Source organism: Protopterus annectens, chromosome 13.part0, assembly GCF_019279795.1.
Source record: "Protopterus annectens isolate FY-2018-M chromosome 13.part0, PAN1.0, whole genome shotgun sequence".
Lineage (NCBI taxonomy): Eukaryota > Metazoa > Chordata > Ceratodontiformes > Protopteridae > Protopterus > Protopterus annectens.
The window spans coordinates 90,864,459-90,879,351 of NC_056747.1; positions in this window are offsets into that span (position 1 = coordinate 90,864,459).

Consider the following 14,893-nt stretch of genomic DNA (forward strand, 5'->3'; position numbering starts at 1 on the left):
ACGATCTCAGGCAAGTGTTTTAGGCTGTAAGGAATCAAGAGGGTGGCCTGTTGGCCTAAACACCCCTGGACCTTTTGTTAAATGGGCATCCTTTGCTGTGTTGCATTCTCTGCCTCAGAGAAGTGGATTTTACCCTCTGGGAGAGCATACTGTTAAATACACTGTTTGGGGCAGTCCGGATTATGGAGTGTGCTGTTTGAGGATAAAGTTTGCATTCTTTGTAATTTTTGTCTCTAGTTTTGACGTCCTTACCAGCACAGAAGAGACTTAAATGAACTCTGTCTTTTGTATTTATTTCTTTAGGAAGGCTCTAATGGTGGTGCCTGCCTTATGGTGGAGATGGTGTCCATAAGCTTTAGCATAAGTGCAGTATAACTCGAATAAAAGGTTACGAGATATGTTTTATGACTAGGAATTGTTTTGAAAAAAAAGTCTTGCTATTTTTTAAATCTGAATCCTGTTGTATTATTCTGGTCATGTAGCTAAGCTTTAATTTCAGTCATATTCACATTGACTGTGCAGCTGCTGTTTCTGGCAGCTCATGTAAAGCAGGAGTGCAGTGAAGTTGTGGGCTATGATTAAGTTCCTTTTTTAAACAGTATGTTTCCACATTTATGTTGATTTCATCAGTGTTGATCCAAGCATTCAGGTTTTAATAACTTAGGAAATATTCCCTGTTATCTTTATAAACAGAATATTCTGTTAGCTGGAAATGGTCTTGCATTCTCACATTTCATTTGACAGATGCAGATGTTCTTCGTGTTTCACTGTTGCAGTCATTACATTTGGGTAATCTGCTGGCAGGTTGCCCTTAGTCGGCCTGATTAGCAAAGTTTTGGGTCCTGCATCGGTTGCTGGCCCTTCTTCCATGACGTCAGGGGTATAAAACATGCAGCCAACGCCATTACATCAGTCTTTCTTGCCATGCGGTGCCCAAAGCAGAAGCAGTTCGCAAGTGTCAGTCGGCCGACTCCTGAAATTTTCGTTTGAGTTTCAGTACCAAAGTCTTCAACTAAAAGCTAAGTACCTCATTGGGGAAACTTTTTCTTGCTCCTTACCGATGTCAGTAAAAGTTAATAATTGCATTACTTGTGGGAAGTAAATACCTCATAAGGATTTTCATTTGTACTGTATTCCTTGCCTAGGCCCTGACCACAACGTGCCTTGCTGTCGGTTTTGTGCTAAATTTAATCAACGCACTATTAAACGTCGGTATATTTTTGCTTCTAAATATTTTGGCTCCCGATTTAATTATCCAGAAATGTCATCTGTTAGTAATCAGACTACTGGAACACCTAAAAAATGCAAAGAATACAGGGACAGGCCGTCAAGGTCCAAAACTAACGACGCTTCTCCTAAGCCAGTCGCCGGTGCTCAGTGAGGCGCTATCGCAGCCCCTGATACCTGCTACTTCTGATTCACAGGCCTCTACTGAGACCCATTCGGAGTCCGGTATGCCGCGAGATGCTTCAATTATGGAACCCGTGGATGTCTCTACCCTAGATTGTTCCAGAGCCGCAGTGCAGGCACCGGCTTCTGAGGGTGTTTTCAGGCCTACAGATTTGTATATTAGACCAATGCCATCTTCAAAACTAAGGCCAAAATCTAAATCTATGTCTAGAAAACCGATGCCTGGGCCACATGTGCAGGCTCCTATGCCTAAAAAACAAATGATCAAAATGGCTCAAGATTTAATTACTGTGATCAGGGGTAGCCAACCCCCTCCATCTAAGAGGCCTAGGCAAGACATTGATTATGAATCTTCTGAACAGGATTCTTTTTCTTCTGACTCTTCCTATGAGCAGGATTTGTCTATACCTACTTATGAGGACTCTGATGTAGAAGATTCCATTCCTTCTGCTTCTCCCCCTGAGGATTTTTCTTTTGGGGGATACTTTACATACCTTAAGGGAGCATTTCCACTGGGAAGGTCAGGATTTCTCTGAATCCAAAAAGAGACTTAGGGATTTTCTTCTTCTTGCTCAACATAGGTCTTTGGCTATACCTCCTGTTCTAGACATTGTTGATGTTTTTTCAGAATCTAGTATGGCTCCTGATTCTCTGCCTCCGGATCCTTGTAAGCCAGACAGATACTACAGGGTTCCTGACTCCCACAAATTCCTTTTCAAAAATCCTATTGTATGTCCTGAAACCATTTCTCAGGGTCCCAAGGGCATTAAGGCCTCTACTGCTAAAAATCCTATCCCTTCTGATAGAGATTCCAGGGCTCTGGATAGATGGGGTAAGAAGGTTTACACTTCTGCAACCTTGGCAATCAGGGCTTTAAACTGTCAATTTCATATGCTTAAATATCAACAGCATATCATGGGACTGCTTAAACAGAAAATTGTTAATTTCTGACTGTGTGGAAAATAAAGATTTACAGGATTTATTGCATTTAGCTGAACAAGTTGGAAAACATACTTTGCAATGTGGTTTTGATTCTTTGGAGGCCTCTTGCAGGGCTGCTGTAGCTGGGTCTATGCTAAGAAGGCATGCTTGGCTCAAAGAGCAAACTCTGCCTGATCATGTTAAAGCAAAATTGTTGGATGCTCCTTTACAACAGGACTGTCTCTTTGGTAATAAGGCTGAAGTTTTAAAAAAGATGGGATACTAAGCTAAATCTATGCAAACTGTGAAAGATTTCTTACAAGTGCAACCTCCAAGATTTAGTAGGCACTGGCCTACTAAGAACTGGTCCTTTCCAGTTCCTTCGAGAGCCACTCAAGTCAAAACCCAGACATTCCAAAGTCTCCAGGTTTCAGTCACAAGGGACTTGTAGAACAAAACAATGGGGTGCCTCCTCCTCCAAATCTGGAAACAACTAGGCACCTCCCTATGGTAAACAGTCAATGACTTCCCTCTAAACTTACCAAGCACTTACCTTTTAGCCACCCCTTTGGGGGGAAAACTGGCACTTCGTGCGAGAAACTGGCAACTTATAACCCAGGACAAATGGGTTTTAAATATAGTATCCCAAGGATACATATTTAATTTCCACACATTGCCAATCCCAAATGGATGGCCAGACCTGCCCCCAAATCAGTGGGCAGAGGCCCAGAAACAAGTGCTGTCCCCCATGAACATGGGCGCTATTCAACCAGTACCAGAAGAGGAAAAGGGACAAGGTTTCTATTCAAGACTTTTCCTGGTACCCAGAAAAGACAAATCATGGCGTCCAATTCTGGACTTATCTACTCTAAACACATTTCTGGACATTCCAAAATTCAAGATGCTGGACTCAACAATTACTTCCTATGCTAGGCAAAGATGCCTGGTTGGTAACTCTAGACTTAAGAGGCTTACCTGCATATCCCAATCAGGGAATCTTGCAGAAGATACCTCTGCTTCATTACCAGTTCTCTGCACTGCCCTTTGGCTTATCTACTGCACCCAGGGTCTTCAGAAAGTGCCTGGCTCCAGTAATTGCATTTTGCAGGCAAAGAAATATTCAAATATATCCATACCTGGACGATTGTCTAATTCAGGCAGAAAACAAGGACATTCTTCTAAAGCATCTGGCATTTGTAAAAATGGTTCTAACTTGTCTAAAGGTACACCATAAACAAAAAGAAATCACAACTTGTACCCTCTCAAAAAATTACATTCCTGAGTGCAAGCTTTAATACAACTGCCCAGGTGGCTTACCTTGCGCCAGAAAAGCAAATTCATTTGGTAACTTACTTCAAACAGGTGGCCACAAAAACCCTGCTATCTGCAAGGCAAATTCTGCAAGCCTTTGGGTTCGTGGCCTCCTGCATTCTTCTAATTCCATATGCAAGACTGCATATGAGGAAACTTCAGTGGTACTTAAAAAGTTTATGGAGTCAACATTGTCACAGCCTGGAAACAATGATGCCTATCATACCTTGCCTGCAACTAGAATTCGTATGGTGGGCAGAGGCCTGCCTCCAAAACAAGGGACTGCCATCCACTGCACCCCCTGCCACCCAAACCCTAACTACAGATGCATCAGACTATGCTTGGAGGGCTCATCTGGCAGGGAAGTGCATTCAGGGCAAATGGAGCCCAAATCAAATGCACCTTCATATCAATCAGAAAGAGATGCTATAGCTGTACAGAATGCACTGACAGCCTTCAAAGGACTACCTTCATCCAGGACAATTAATGATAGACAGACAACACCACAGATGTTCTTCATGTTTCACTGTTGCAGTCATTACATTTGGGTAATCCTGCTGGCAGGTTGCCCTCAGCTGGCCTGAATTCCAAAGTCTTGGGTCCTGCGTTGGCTGCTGTCGCCCCTTCCCTGACGTCAGGTCATCAGGGGTATAAAAGAAGCAGCCAACGCCATTTTCTTCAGTCTTTCTTGCCACACATTGCCCGAAGCAGAAGCAGTTCGCAAGTGCCGGTTGGCCGACTCCTGAGATTTTCATGTTTGAGTTTCAGATCCGAAGTCTTCAATAAAGCTAAGTGCCCCGTTGGGGAAACTTTTTTCATGCTCCAGACCAATGTCAGAAAAAGTTAATAATTGTATTTTTTGTGGAAAACAAGTACCTCATAAGGATTTTCATTCTTACTGTATTCCTTGCCTAGGCCCTGATCACAATGTTACTGGTTGTCGGTTTTGTGCTAGATTTAACCAACGCACTATTAAGCGTCGGTATGATTTTGCTTTAAACTTTTTTGGATGCCAGTTTAATTATCCTGAAATGTCGTCAGATAGCCATCCGACTACCGGAGTTTACAAAAAACGCAAAGAAAAGGATAGAGAAAAACAACCGAGGCCCAAACCGACGACAAAGCTTCTCCTAAGCCAGTCGCCGGTTCTCAGTGAGGTGCTTTCGCAGCCTCTGACGCCCGCTACTTTAGAGTCGCACACCGCTACCGACTCCCACATGGAGTCTGCCATGCCACTGGATACTGAAGGTATTGGAGCGTCAGACATTGATCCCTCAGATGGGTCCAGAGCCGCTGAGCAGGTACCGGCTTCTAAGGGTGTATTCAGACCTAAACATCTTTACATTAAAAACGACTTCAGCTTCAAAAGCAAAGACTAAAGCACATTCTAAAGCAAGGAAACAAACTCAAGAGCCATGTGGACAGGCCTCTATGCCCAAAAAACAACTGCTCAAAATGGCCGAGGACTTGATTACCTTGATCAGGGGTTCCCATCACCCTCCTGATAAGAGGGCTAGGCAAGACACTGACTATGAATCTTTAGATCAGGTTTCTATTTCTTGTGATTCCTCTTCTGATCAGGAATATTCTCTTCCCCCCTATGAGGATTCTGATGCTGAAGAAAACTATACCTTCAGCATCTCCTCCTGAGGACTGTTCCTTTGGGGAAACCTTGAATACCATGAGGGAGCATTTCCACTGGGAGAGCCAAGATTTTTCAGAATCTAAAAAGAGGCTCAGGGATTTTCTTTTACTACCTCAGCACAGGCCTCTAGCCATTCCACCTGTGTTAGACATTGTTGATGTGTTTTCGGAGTCTAGTCTGACCCCTGACTCCTTACCTCAAGCTCCTGTTAAGCCTGACAGATATTACAGGGTTCCTGACTCACACAAATTTCTTTTTAAAAACCCTGCTGCTGACCCAGAAACTATTTCACAGGGCCCAAAGGGAGTTAAGGCTTCCACTGCAAAAAAAACAACCCCCTCTGACAGAGATTCAAGGGCACTGGATAGATGGGGGAAAAAGGTTTACACATCTGCAACTTTGGCTAGAAGGGCCTTAAACTGTCAATTTTATATGCTTAAGTATCAGCAACATTCATGGGATTGCTTAAACAGAAAATGTTGTTAAACTCTGAATATGCAGAAAACAAGGAAATGCAGGATTTATTGTATGCAGCAGAACAAGTTGGAAAACATACTTTGCAATGTGGTTTTGATTCTTTGGAGACCTCCTGCAGGGCCGCATTTACGGATTCTGTAATTAGGAGGCATGCTTGGTTAAAGGAACAAAATCTGCCTGATCATGTTAAAGTTAAATTACTAGATGCACCTTTACAGCATGATGCTTTGTTTGGTGTTAAGGCAGAAGAGGTGTTAAAGAAAATGGAGGACAAAGCTAAATCTATGCAAACTGTCAAAGATTTTTTTACAAGTACAGCCACCTAGGTTTAATAGACACTGGCCTACAAAAAATTGGTCCTTTCCTGAGACAGAGAGACCTCAAAGGGGCAGATTCCAGGCGCAAGATTCTTATAGGCCCAAGCAATGGGGTGCTTCTACCTCCAAAGCTGGAGAAGATAGATCACAAACATACAGAAAACAGTCCCAATGACTTCTCCCTGCCTGTACCAAGCACTTATCTTCTGGCAGCACCCTTAGGGGGAAAATTAGCACTTTTTGTTCAAAATTGGCACATCATAACCCAGGACAAGTGGGTTCTAAACATAGTGTCACAAGGCTACAAGTTCCATTTCCATACTCTGCCAAAGGCAAACGGCTGGCCAGATCTGCCAAAAAAATCAATGGGCAGAGGCACAATACCAAGTCTCATCCTTCATGGACATGGGGGCCATTCAACAAGTACCAGAGCAAGAGCAGGGACAAGGATTTTACTCAACTGTTCTTGGTACCCAGAAAGGATAAGGCCTGGAGGCCAATACTGGACCTATCTAGTCTGAACACTTTCCTGGATATTCCAAAATTCAAAATGTTGACTTTGCAGCAGCTTCTGCCCATGCTGGGCAAGAATGCTTGGCTTGTGACTTTAGACCTAAAAGAGGCATACCTGCATGTTCCAGTCAGACAGTCCTGCAGAAGATACCCAAGATTCAAGGCTGGTTCAATGCATTACCAATTCTCTGCACTGCCCTTTGGCTTATCTACTGCGCCCAGGGTCTTTACAAAGTGCCTGACACCAGTAATTGCATTCTGCAGACAGAGGAATACAAATATATCCTTACTTGGACGACTCTCTCATTCAAGCAGCAAACAATGACATTCTTCTTCAACATCTGGCGTTTGTGAAAAGACTTCTAACATGCCTAGGGTACACAGTTAACAAAAAAAATCAAAACTAGTACCCTCACAAGAGAGAACATTCCTGGGTGCAAGCTTGAATACAACTGCCCAGACGGCTTATCTCATGCCAGACAAACAAAGGCAACTGTCTACCCATTTCAAAATGTTGGCAACAAAGGTCCAGTTATCTGCAAGAAAAATTCTACAGGCTTTGGGCTGCGTGGCATCCTGCATCCTACTAATTCCATATGCAAGACTGCATATGAGGAAACTTCAATGGTACCTAAAAAGTGTTTGGACTCAACATTGCCACAGCCTGGAAACAGTCATTAATCTCATTCCCTGCCTGCAACAGGAGTTTCGATGGTGGGCAAAGGCTTGTCACCAAAACAAGGGACAGCCATTCACATTACCTCCAGCCAGGCAGACACTAACAACGGATGCATCAGACTATGCCTGGGGAGCCCACATGGCAGGAAGATGCATTCAGGGCGCATGATCCTCAAATCAAATGCATCTGCATATCAAACAAAAAGAGATGCTAGCTGTTCAAAATGTCCTGACAGCCTTCAAGGACCTACTTCATCTGGGACAACTACTGATAAAGACATACAACACCACGGTCATGTGGTATATAAACAAGCAGGGGGACACACATTCTTACCCCCTTTGCAGACTAGCCATGACCTTGTGGGACACAGCTTTGACCTACCAAGTACATCTGCAGGCACAATTCCTGCCAGGAAAGGAAAGGATACTCTGGCAGATGAACTAAGCAGAAACCTCTTGGATCCCCACGAGTGGAAGCTGGATCCACAAGTCTTTAGCATGATAACAAGGAAATGGGGGTGCCCGGACATAGATCTATTTGCCTCCCCTCTCAGTTGCCAACTAAAAAGATTCTGCACAAAGACTTATCACAGACAAGCATGGAAAGTGGACACCCTATCTTTCAGCTGGAAAAACCTATCAGTATATGCCTTTCCTCCACTCTCTCTCCTCCCCAAGGTGCTCCTAAAGGTCAGACAGTAGAAGCCAAAGATGATACTGATTGCCCCAGACTGGGACAGCCAACTTGGGACATTGGCAGCATGGTAGATAATGTAGTCATACAAAAAACACCTCTCAGTAAAGCTGTGATGGATGTCACTCTGGAAGCCAGAAGGCCTAGTACTAGAAAGTCTTATGCTGGAAAATGGAAGAGATTCTGTGCCTGGAACCAGGCACAAGGAACTGATACAGCGGTACAAAATATTCCTCAGATTTTGCAATACTTAACTGAGATGCAGGACAAAGGCCTTTCTTTTTCATCGATTAAAATTCATGCCTCTGCCATTTCAGCTCATTACAATACAGAGCCACCATTTTTTTTCTCACCCTTTATTAAGGCAGTACATCAGAGGAGCCAAAAAATTAAGGCCCCCAAGGAGACTACCAATACCTGCATGGGACCTCAACTATGTCTTGGAAAAGCTCACCCTGCCTCCTTTTGAGCCAGCTGCTACTGCTGATATGAAGTTTTTATCTTGGAAAACAGCTCTGCTCATAACAGTTTACTTCTGCAAGATGAGTTTCAGAGCTACAGGCACTCATGGCTGTGGAACCTTTCATCATTTTTCATCCAGACAGGGTTTCCCCTGATGACAAACCCAACATTTATGCCTAAAGTAGTGTCCAGTGTGGCTCTTAACCAAGCCATCCATCTGCCAGCCTTTTACCCAAATCCACAGAACAAGGGGGAGAGAATTCTGCATTCTTTGGACGTGCACAGCTTAGATTCTACTTGGTCAGAACCAAAGCTTTCAGGAAGACAGAGCAATTGCTAGTGGCATATGCTGCAGGATCACAAGGAAAGCCTGTCTCAAAGCAGACTATTTCTAAGTGGTTAGGCCACTGCATTTGTTTCTGCTACTTACACCATGGCAAGCCAGTGCCTAAGGGCCATTAGGCCTCATTCCACCAGAGCTGCAGCCACCTCAGCAGCCTTTCTCAGGGGAGTACCAACCAGAGACATTTTAGAGGCGGCTACTTGGAGTTCAGTGCACACCTTTACAAAGCATTATCATCTGCCACTCTACTCTAAATCCAGGGCAGGCTTTGCCACTGCAGTTCTGCAGGGCCTCATAGCCGCTCCTACTACTGTCTAGTTCCAACCTCCCAACCATAGCTTTGGGACTCTACCCAAATGTAATGACTGCAACAATGAAACACGAAGAACATAGTACAGTTGTGTACACTTATCATAAATGTAGATGTTCGAGTGTATTCACTGTTGCAGTCCAGGTTACCCACCTGCCTTCCCCCTTTTCTCTTTTGGATCTTATCTTCCCTTCTCTGATTTATACTACCTATGTGGTGTATTTGCTTATAGATTAAGGTAAAATTTATATTGGTGTATTTCTGAATATATATATATGTATATATAAAGTTTGGCTACCCTATTTGGGGGCACCTGACATCTGGGGCAAGAAAAACTGATGAAAATGGCATTGACTGCTTCTTTTATACCCCTGATGACCTGACGTCAGGGAAGGGGCGACAGCAGCCAATGCAGGACCCAAGACTTGGAATTCAGGCTGGCTGAGGGCAACCTGCCAGCAGGTTTACCCAAATGTAATGACTGCAACAGTGAATACACTCGATAACATCTACATTTATGGTAAGTGTACACAACTGTACTTTGTGGTACATAAGCAGGGGAGTACACACTCCTACCCCCTTTGCAGACTAGCCATGGCATTGTGGAACACTGCCTTAACCTACTAAATACAACTACAAGCTCAATTCCTGCCAGGGAAGCAGAATACTCTGGCAGACGAACTAAGCAGAAATCTCATGGACCCACACAAATGGAAACTGGAACCATGGATTTTCAACATGTTGACATGAAAATGGGGGAGTCCAGACATAGATCTTTTTGCCTCACCCCAGAACTATCAGTTGGGCAAATTCTGCACAAGAACTCATCACAAAAAAGCCTGGAAAGTGGATGCTCTATCATTCAGCTGGAAAAACCTATCAGTCTATGCTTTTCCCCCTCTGCCTCTGCTGTCCAAAGTTCTACTAAAAGTCAAACAGGACAAACCAAAAATGATTCTGATTGCTCCAGACTGGCCTTGCTAACACTTGTACCCACTCCTGCGCAATGCATCACACCTTCCACCGTGGTACCTGCCTCAGACTCCTTATTTACTGTCTCAGCAGAACAACCAAATTCTGCACACTCGCCTCCAAACTTTGAATCTTGCAGCGTGGCTAATCGCCTAAATTCACCCTTAGCATCCCTCAGCAAACCTGTGATGGATGTCATTTTGGAGGCGAGAAGGCCTAGTACTAGAAAATCTTATGCTGACAAATGGAAAAGATTCTGTGCCTGGAACCAGTCACAAGGAATAAGCACAGCAGTGCCCAGTATTCCTCAGATTTTACAATACTTAACTTGAGATGCTTCACAAGGGCCTATCCTTTTCTTCCTTAAAAATCCATGCCTCAGCCATTTCAGCTCATTACAACACAGAACCCTCCCCTCTTCTCTCATCCTCTGCTAAAGCAGTATCTCAGAGGGGCCGACAACTTAAGACCACGCAGGAGAGCTTCAACCCCTGCCTGGGACTTCAATTTTGTATTGGAAAAACTCACTCTCCCTCCTTTCGAGCCAGCCACTACTGCAGACTTAAAATTTCTCTCCTGGAAAACAGCTTTCCTTTTAGCAGTCACTACAGCTAGAAGGATTTCTGAATTACAGGCTCTTATGGCAGTGGAGCCCTTCATTATTTTTCATGAGGACAGGGTGTCTCTCAGGACCAATCCATCCTTCATGCTTAAGGTGGTATCCAGTGTGGCTCTTAATTAGACCATTCATTTGCCAACTTTCTTTCCCAATCCACAGAACAAGGGGGAGCGGATTCTGCATTCATTGGATGTACACAGACAATTTAGATTTTACTTAAACAGGACAAAATCTCTAAGAAAATCTGAACAACTACTGGCGGCATTTGCTGCAGGGGCAGAGGGAAGGGCTATTTCAAAGCAGACTATTTTCAAATGGATAAGCCATTGTATTCATTTTTGCCATATGCACCATGGTAAAACTATCCCCCAGGGGATCAGATCAAATTCCACCAGGGCTGCATCTACTTCTACAGCCTTTCTCAGAAGTGTTCCTACCAGAGACATTCTAGAAGCTGCTACCTGGAGCTCAGTTAATACGTTCACCAAACATTACCATTTACCTTTCTTTAAATCCAGAGCTGGCTTTGCCACTGCTGTCTTGCAGGGCCTTATAGCTGGTCCTAATGCTGTATAAATCCATCCTCTCAACCATAGCTTTGGGAATCTACCCAATTGTAATGACTGCAATGCTTTTTCTCTCTTACTTGCTGTGGTTAGGAGTAGAAGTATGCTCCTTCTGCCAATATATGCCTGGATTAGGCGAGCTCACATGTTCCTCAGTTCTATTTTGCCACTCACACCGTTCAGATCCCTATGCAGGAAAGTTGTCATGGTCATTGGAAGAGAAATTCAGAGTACATCAGATTGCTAGCAAGGATCGACCCAATTGATTCCACTTCTGTCTGAAAGAAGTGCAGAATGTTAGTGCCACGGGTGCTAGCTTTCCAGTCTAGCCACTCAAAGAAGACATGAGATGCTTGATTCCACTTCTGTCTGAAAGAAGTGCAGAATGTTAGTGCCACGGGTGCTAGCTTTCCAGTCTAGCCACTCAAAGAAGACATGAGATGCTTGAGTTCACAGGATGGTAATTTTAGCTTGACCAGTGTGAGAATCAACAGGAGATTCCAATGCGCAATCTCAGTCAAGTGTTTTAGGCTGTAAGGAATCAAGAGGGTGGCTTGTTGGCCTAAACACCCCTGGATCTTTTGTTAAATGGACATCCCTTGCTGTGTTGCGTTCATATGTATTTTCACTTAAATAGCAAATAGTTGTGTGTATACCTTTCCGTGAATGGTTATACTGAAGGGGATGGTGAAGTGTCAACTGGGCAGCCACACACTTATGGGCATGTCCTAGTATTCTTGCTTTGAATCACCCAGAGCATAACTGTCCTAAGGTAATATGACCAACCTACTTGCTTGCAGTGCGATTGAGTCACCCAGAGGAGGTTTGATGGATGTACATAGGCCTGGGGAGTTTTCTTGTCTTGGTTTTCCTTGTGCTGTAGCAAGTGCTTCACCTGGGGAAAAAGATGATGCTGAGTGTTCGTTGTGTACACTTTGGGCCTACTAATATCCCCAACTTGCTGAACATTCAGGTTGTGCTCACTATTCAGTGATCTATGTAATGCAGACTGAGACCAGCGTACGCTTTATAGGTCTGTCAGTGAAGCCAGTACCACACCTGGTATGCAGTTCCCTTCAAGCTGAAGGGCCTTCAGTCAACATCCAGTACATGCCTCTTGTTTACATTTCACTAGTTAGATTGTGTGAACTCGGTTCATCCCATGTTAGAGCCACTTGAAATCCCTCTGTTGCATGAGCTGTGGCATATTCTCCCTCATGTTATAGCTACTGCAGCATGTGAATAGAAGGACATAGAATAGTTGTGTAAAATCTTACCATCAGTATGGTTTCCCACGCCTTCCCCCAGATGCTTGCCTGACTTCTGGAGACTTAACTTCCTTCATGCTGGTGATTGGCAGCATTCAGTTCTGAGGTAGGTGCATGCTGATGTTCGCTTCATACCTGACTTCCATTTATGGCTGATGCACGCTCAGTGTGGCTGGCCAAGCACGTACCTACGCAGTAGCAATTTAACTTTGGTAAAAACGGCCAGACTAACGAGGACTCCCTCATGTTATGGATACTACCGCATATAGAACAGAAGTTCACCTGTGGTTGTGGTAAGATTTTACACAACTATTCTATCTTAGTTGTATCCTGGAAAAGCGTGACTAGCTCTGTTTGAGCCAACTGCTTCTGACCCAGCAGTTTTTATCCTGGAAGACTGTTTTTAGTTGCTGTTACTTCTAGAATGGTTTCAGAACTGCAGGCTTTTCATTTTTCGTCAGGATATTGGTCCCCTCTGCACCAACCTCTCTCTGGTGCCAGAACTGTGACAGAGTTGTGTCTGAATCAAGCTGTCGACCTAACTGCTTTTTTTCTCCCTAACTGTCAAACATTATGTTTGGATGTTCATAGATAGCTGAAATTTTACCTACACAGGACATGCTTTGCATGTTGTATTTGTGCTGCTACCATGCTTAAGGCAAAACTCTTTTTGGACATGTGAAATCCTATTCCACTAGAGCCATTGCATTTACCAGGTCAGTAGTCTATCTTGGAAGCCGCCACTTGGACCTCATTGCATGTTGTTCTCAGGGAATTGCAGTCTATGGTGGCTTTTAGGTCTAGGGCAGGATTTAGGTCTGCCATCCTAAATGATTTTCCTTTGCTGCCAAGCGGTATTACTGGTGACATTAGCATTGGAAAAACACAATGTGCATCATACAGCTGTGTAGGAACTTAACCATAAATAAAGACGTGCAAGTATTGCAGTCTTTTTTCCCCTCCCATATTCTCCTCTTTTTTTTCCTCCTTTGGTCTCTGGTTAGGGTGGTGTTCAATTCTCCTTTCATCTTCCCCCTTATCTATCTGCCAACACCCCCCTACATTTTTTCAGTTTGTCATACATCTGAGAGAGGGAGATGGGGGACCATTGAGTTCCACCTGAGGCACAGGGGTGCTCCTTTCTGGTCCATATATAAAGTTGGTGTTGAATGAGGACCCTTTTTAGACCACTGACATCCTTATGTGGCAGTAGACAAGACTCTGCCAAAGCCTGTGAGGGAAGCTACAGCTCTGGAAGTCTGACTACTGGACAAGCAAGAACATCCCAATAATGATGAATGCAGTAGTGAATGCATTGAAACACCTATGTTTATGCTAAGTTGCTAACACAATTGCACTTGTTTGACATACTTATGACAGTAAACTATGTAACATTAAAGGTGCCTTCTGTCCATGCCCTGAGGGTGATTTTGCAAAGAATTAATTTTACATATAATGCTATATATAAATTCCAAGAGGTTTGACATTTATTTACTTGATTAGCCTATGCTAAGATTTTTAATTAGTGTACATGGTAGTAACTTTATTATTATGGTCACAGTTTTTCCTTACTTGTTAAGAGAGAGTAAAATTCTTTGTCTTCTGTTAGACATGATGGAGTTTGTTCTGCAGCAGTTTTTTTTTACTGTATTGCACTGGTGGTGTAAATAAAGATCTGACCTTCCTACACCACAGGCAGGGAGGATGCTGTGCCTGTCCTGGGAATGAGCATTGTGCACGATTGGTATCTTTTTCTACTGGAGCAGTGGTAGATGCCAGAGTTCAGAGACAGAGAAAAATTAACAGACTCAGGTTTAGGGAGGGGCGGGGTTGAAAGCATGGGCGTCTTAGGCCCAAGACAGGAAGCATTCTCAAGGTGATTTCTCATTCCTTGCCCAGTGTAACATGACATGATGTCAGTGCAAGAGGAAGGGATGTTAAGGTTAGGGGGAAACGCAGCATAAAATGTAGAGCGGCGGCTCCTGCTTGTCCTGTCTCACTACACTTGCCTGACAAGCTTCATATTCCATGAGCTTATGCACAGAGGTACTTTTCTGGTAGCAAGACCCTCTCAGTGCATGTCCTACTGGGAAATGCTGGGATAGGACTTGGGTAGAATGGGAACCGTAGGGATAGGCAAGATCTGTCTTGATTAATTCAGTCAAAAAAAATATAGTTACTGCATTGTTAATGTATTTATTTTTATATGCAGGAGAATATTACTGATGTCCTTCAAGGATGCATCTGCAGTCATCACATATGGGTTGTCCTGCCTCAGGCAGCCCTTCAGTCGGCCGGATTCCAAAGTCTGGGTCCGGCGTTGGCTGATATCGCACTTTCCCCGACGTCAGAGCACCTGGGGTATAAAAGCATCAGCCGACGCCATC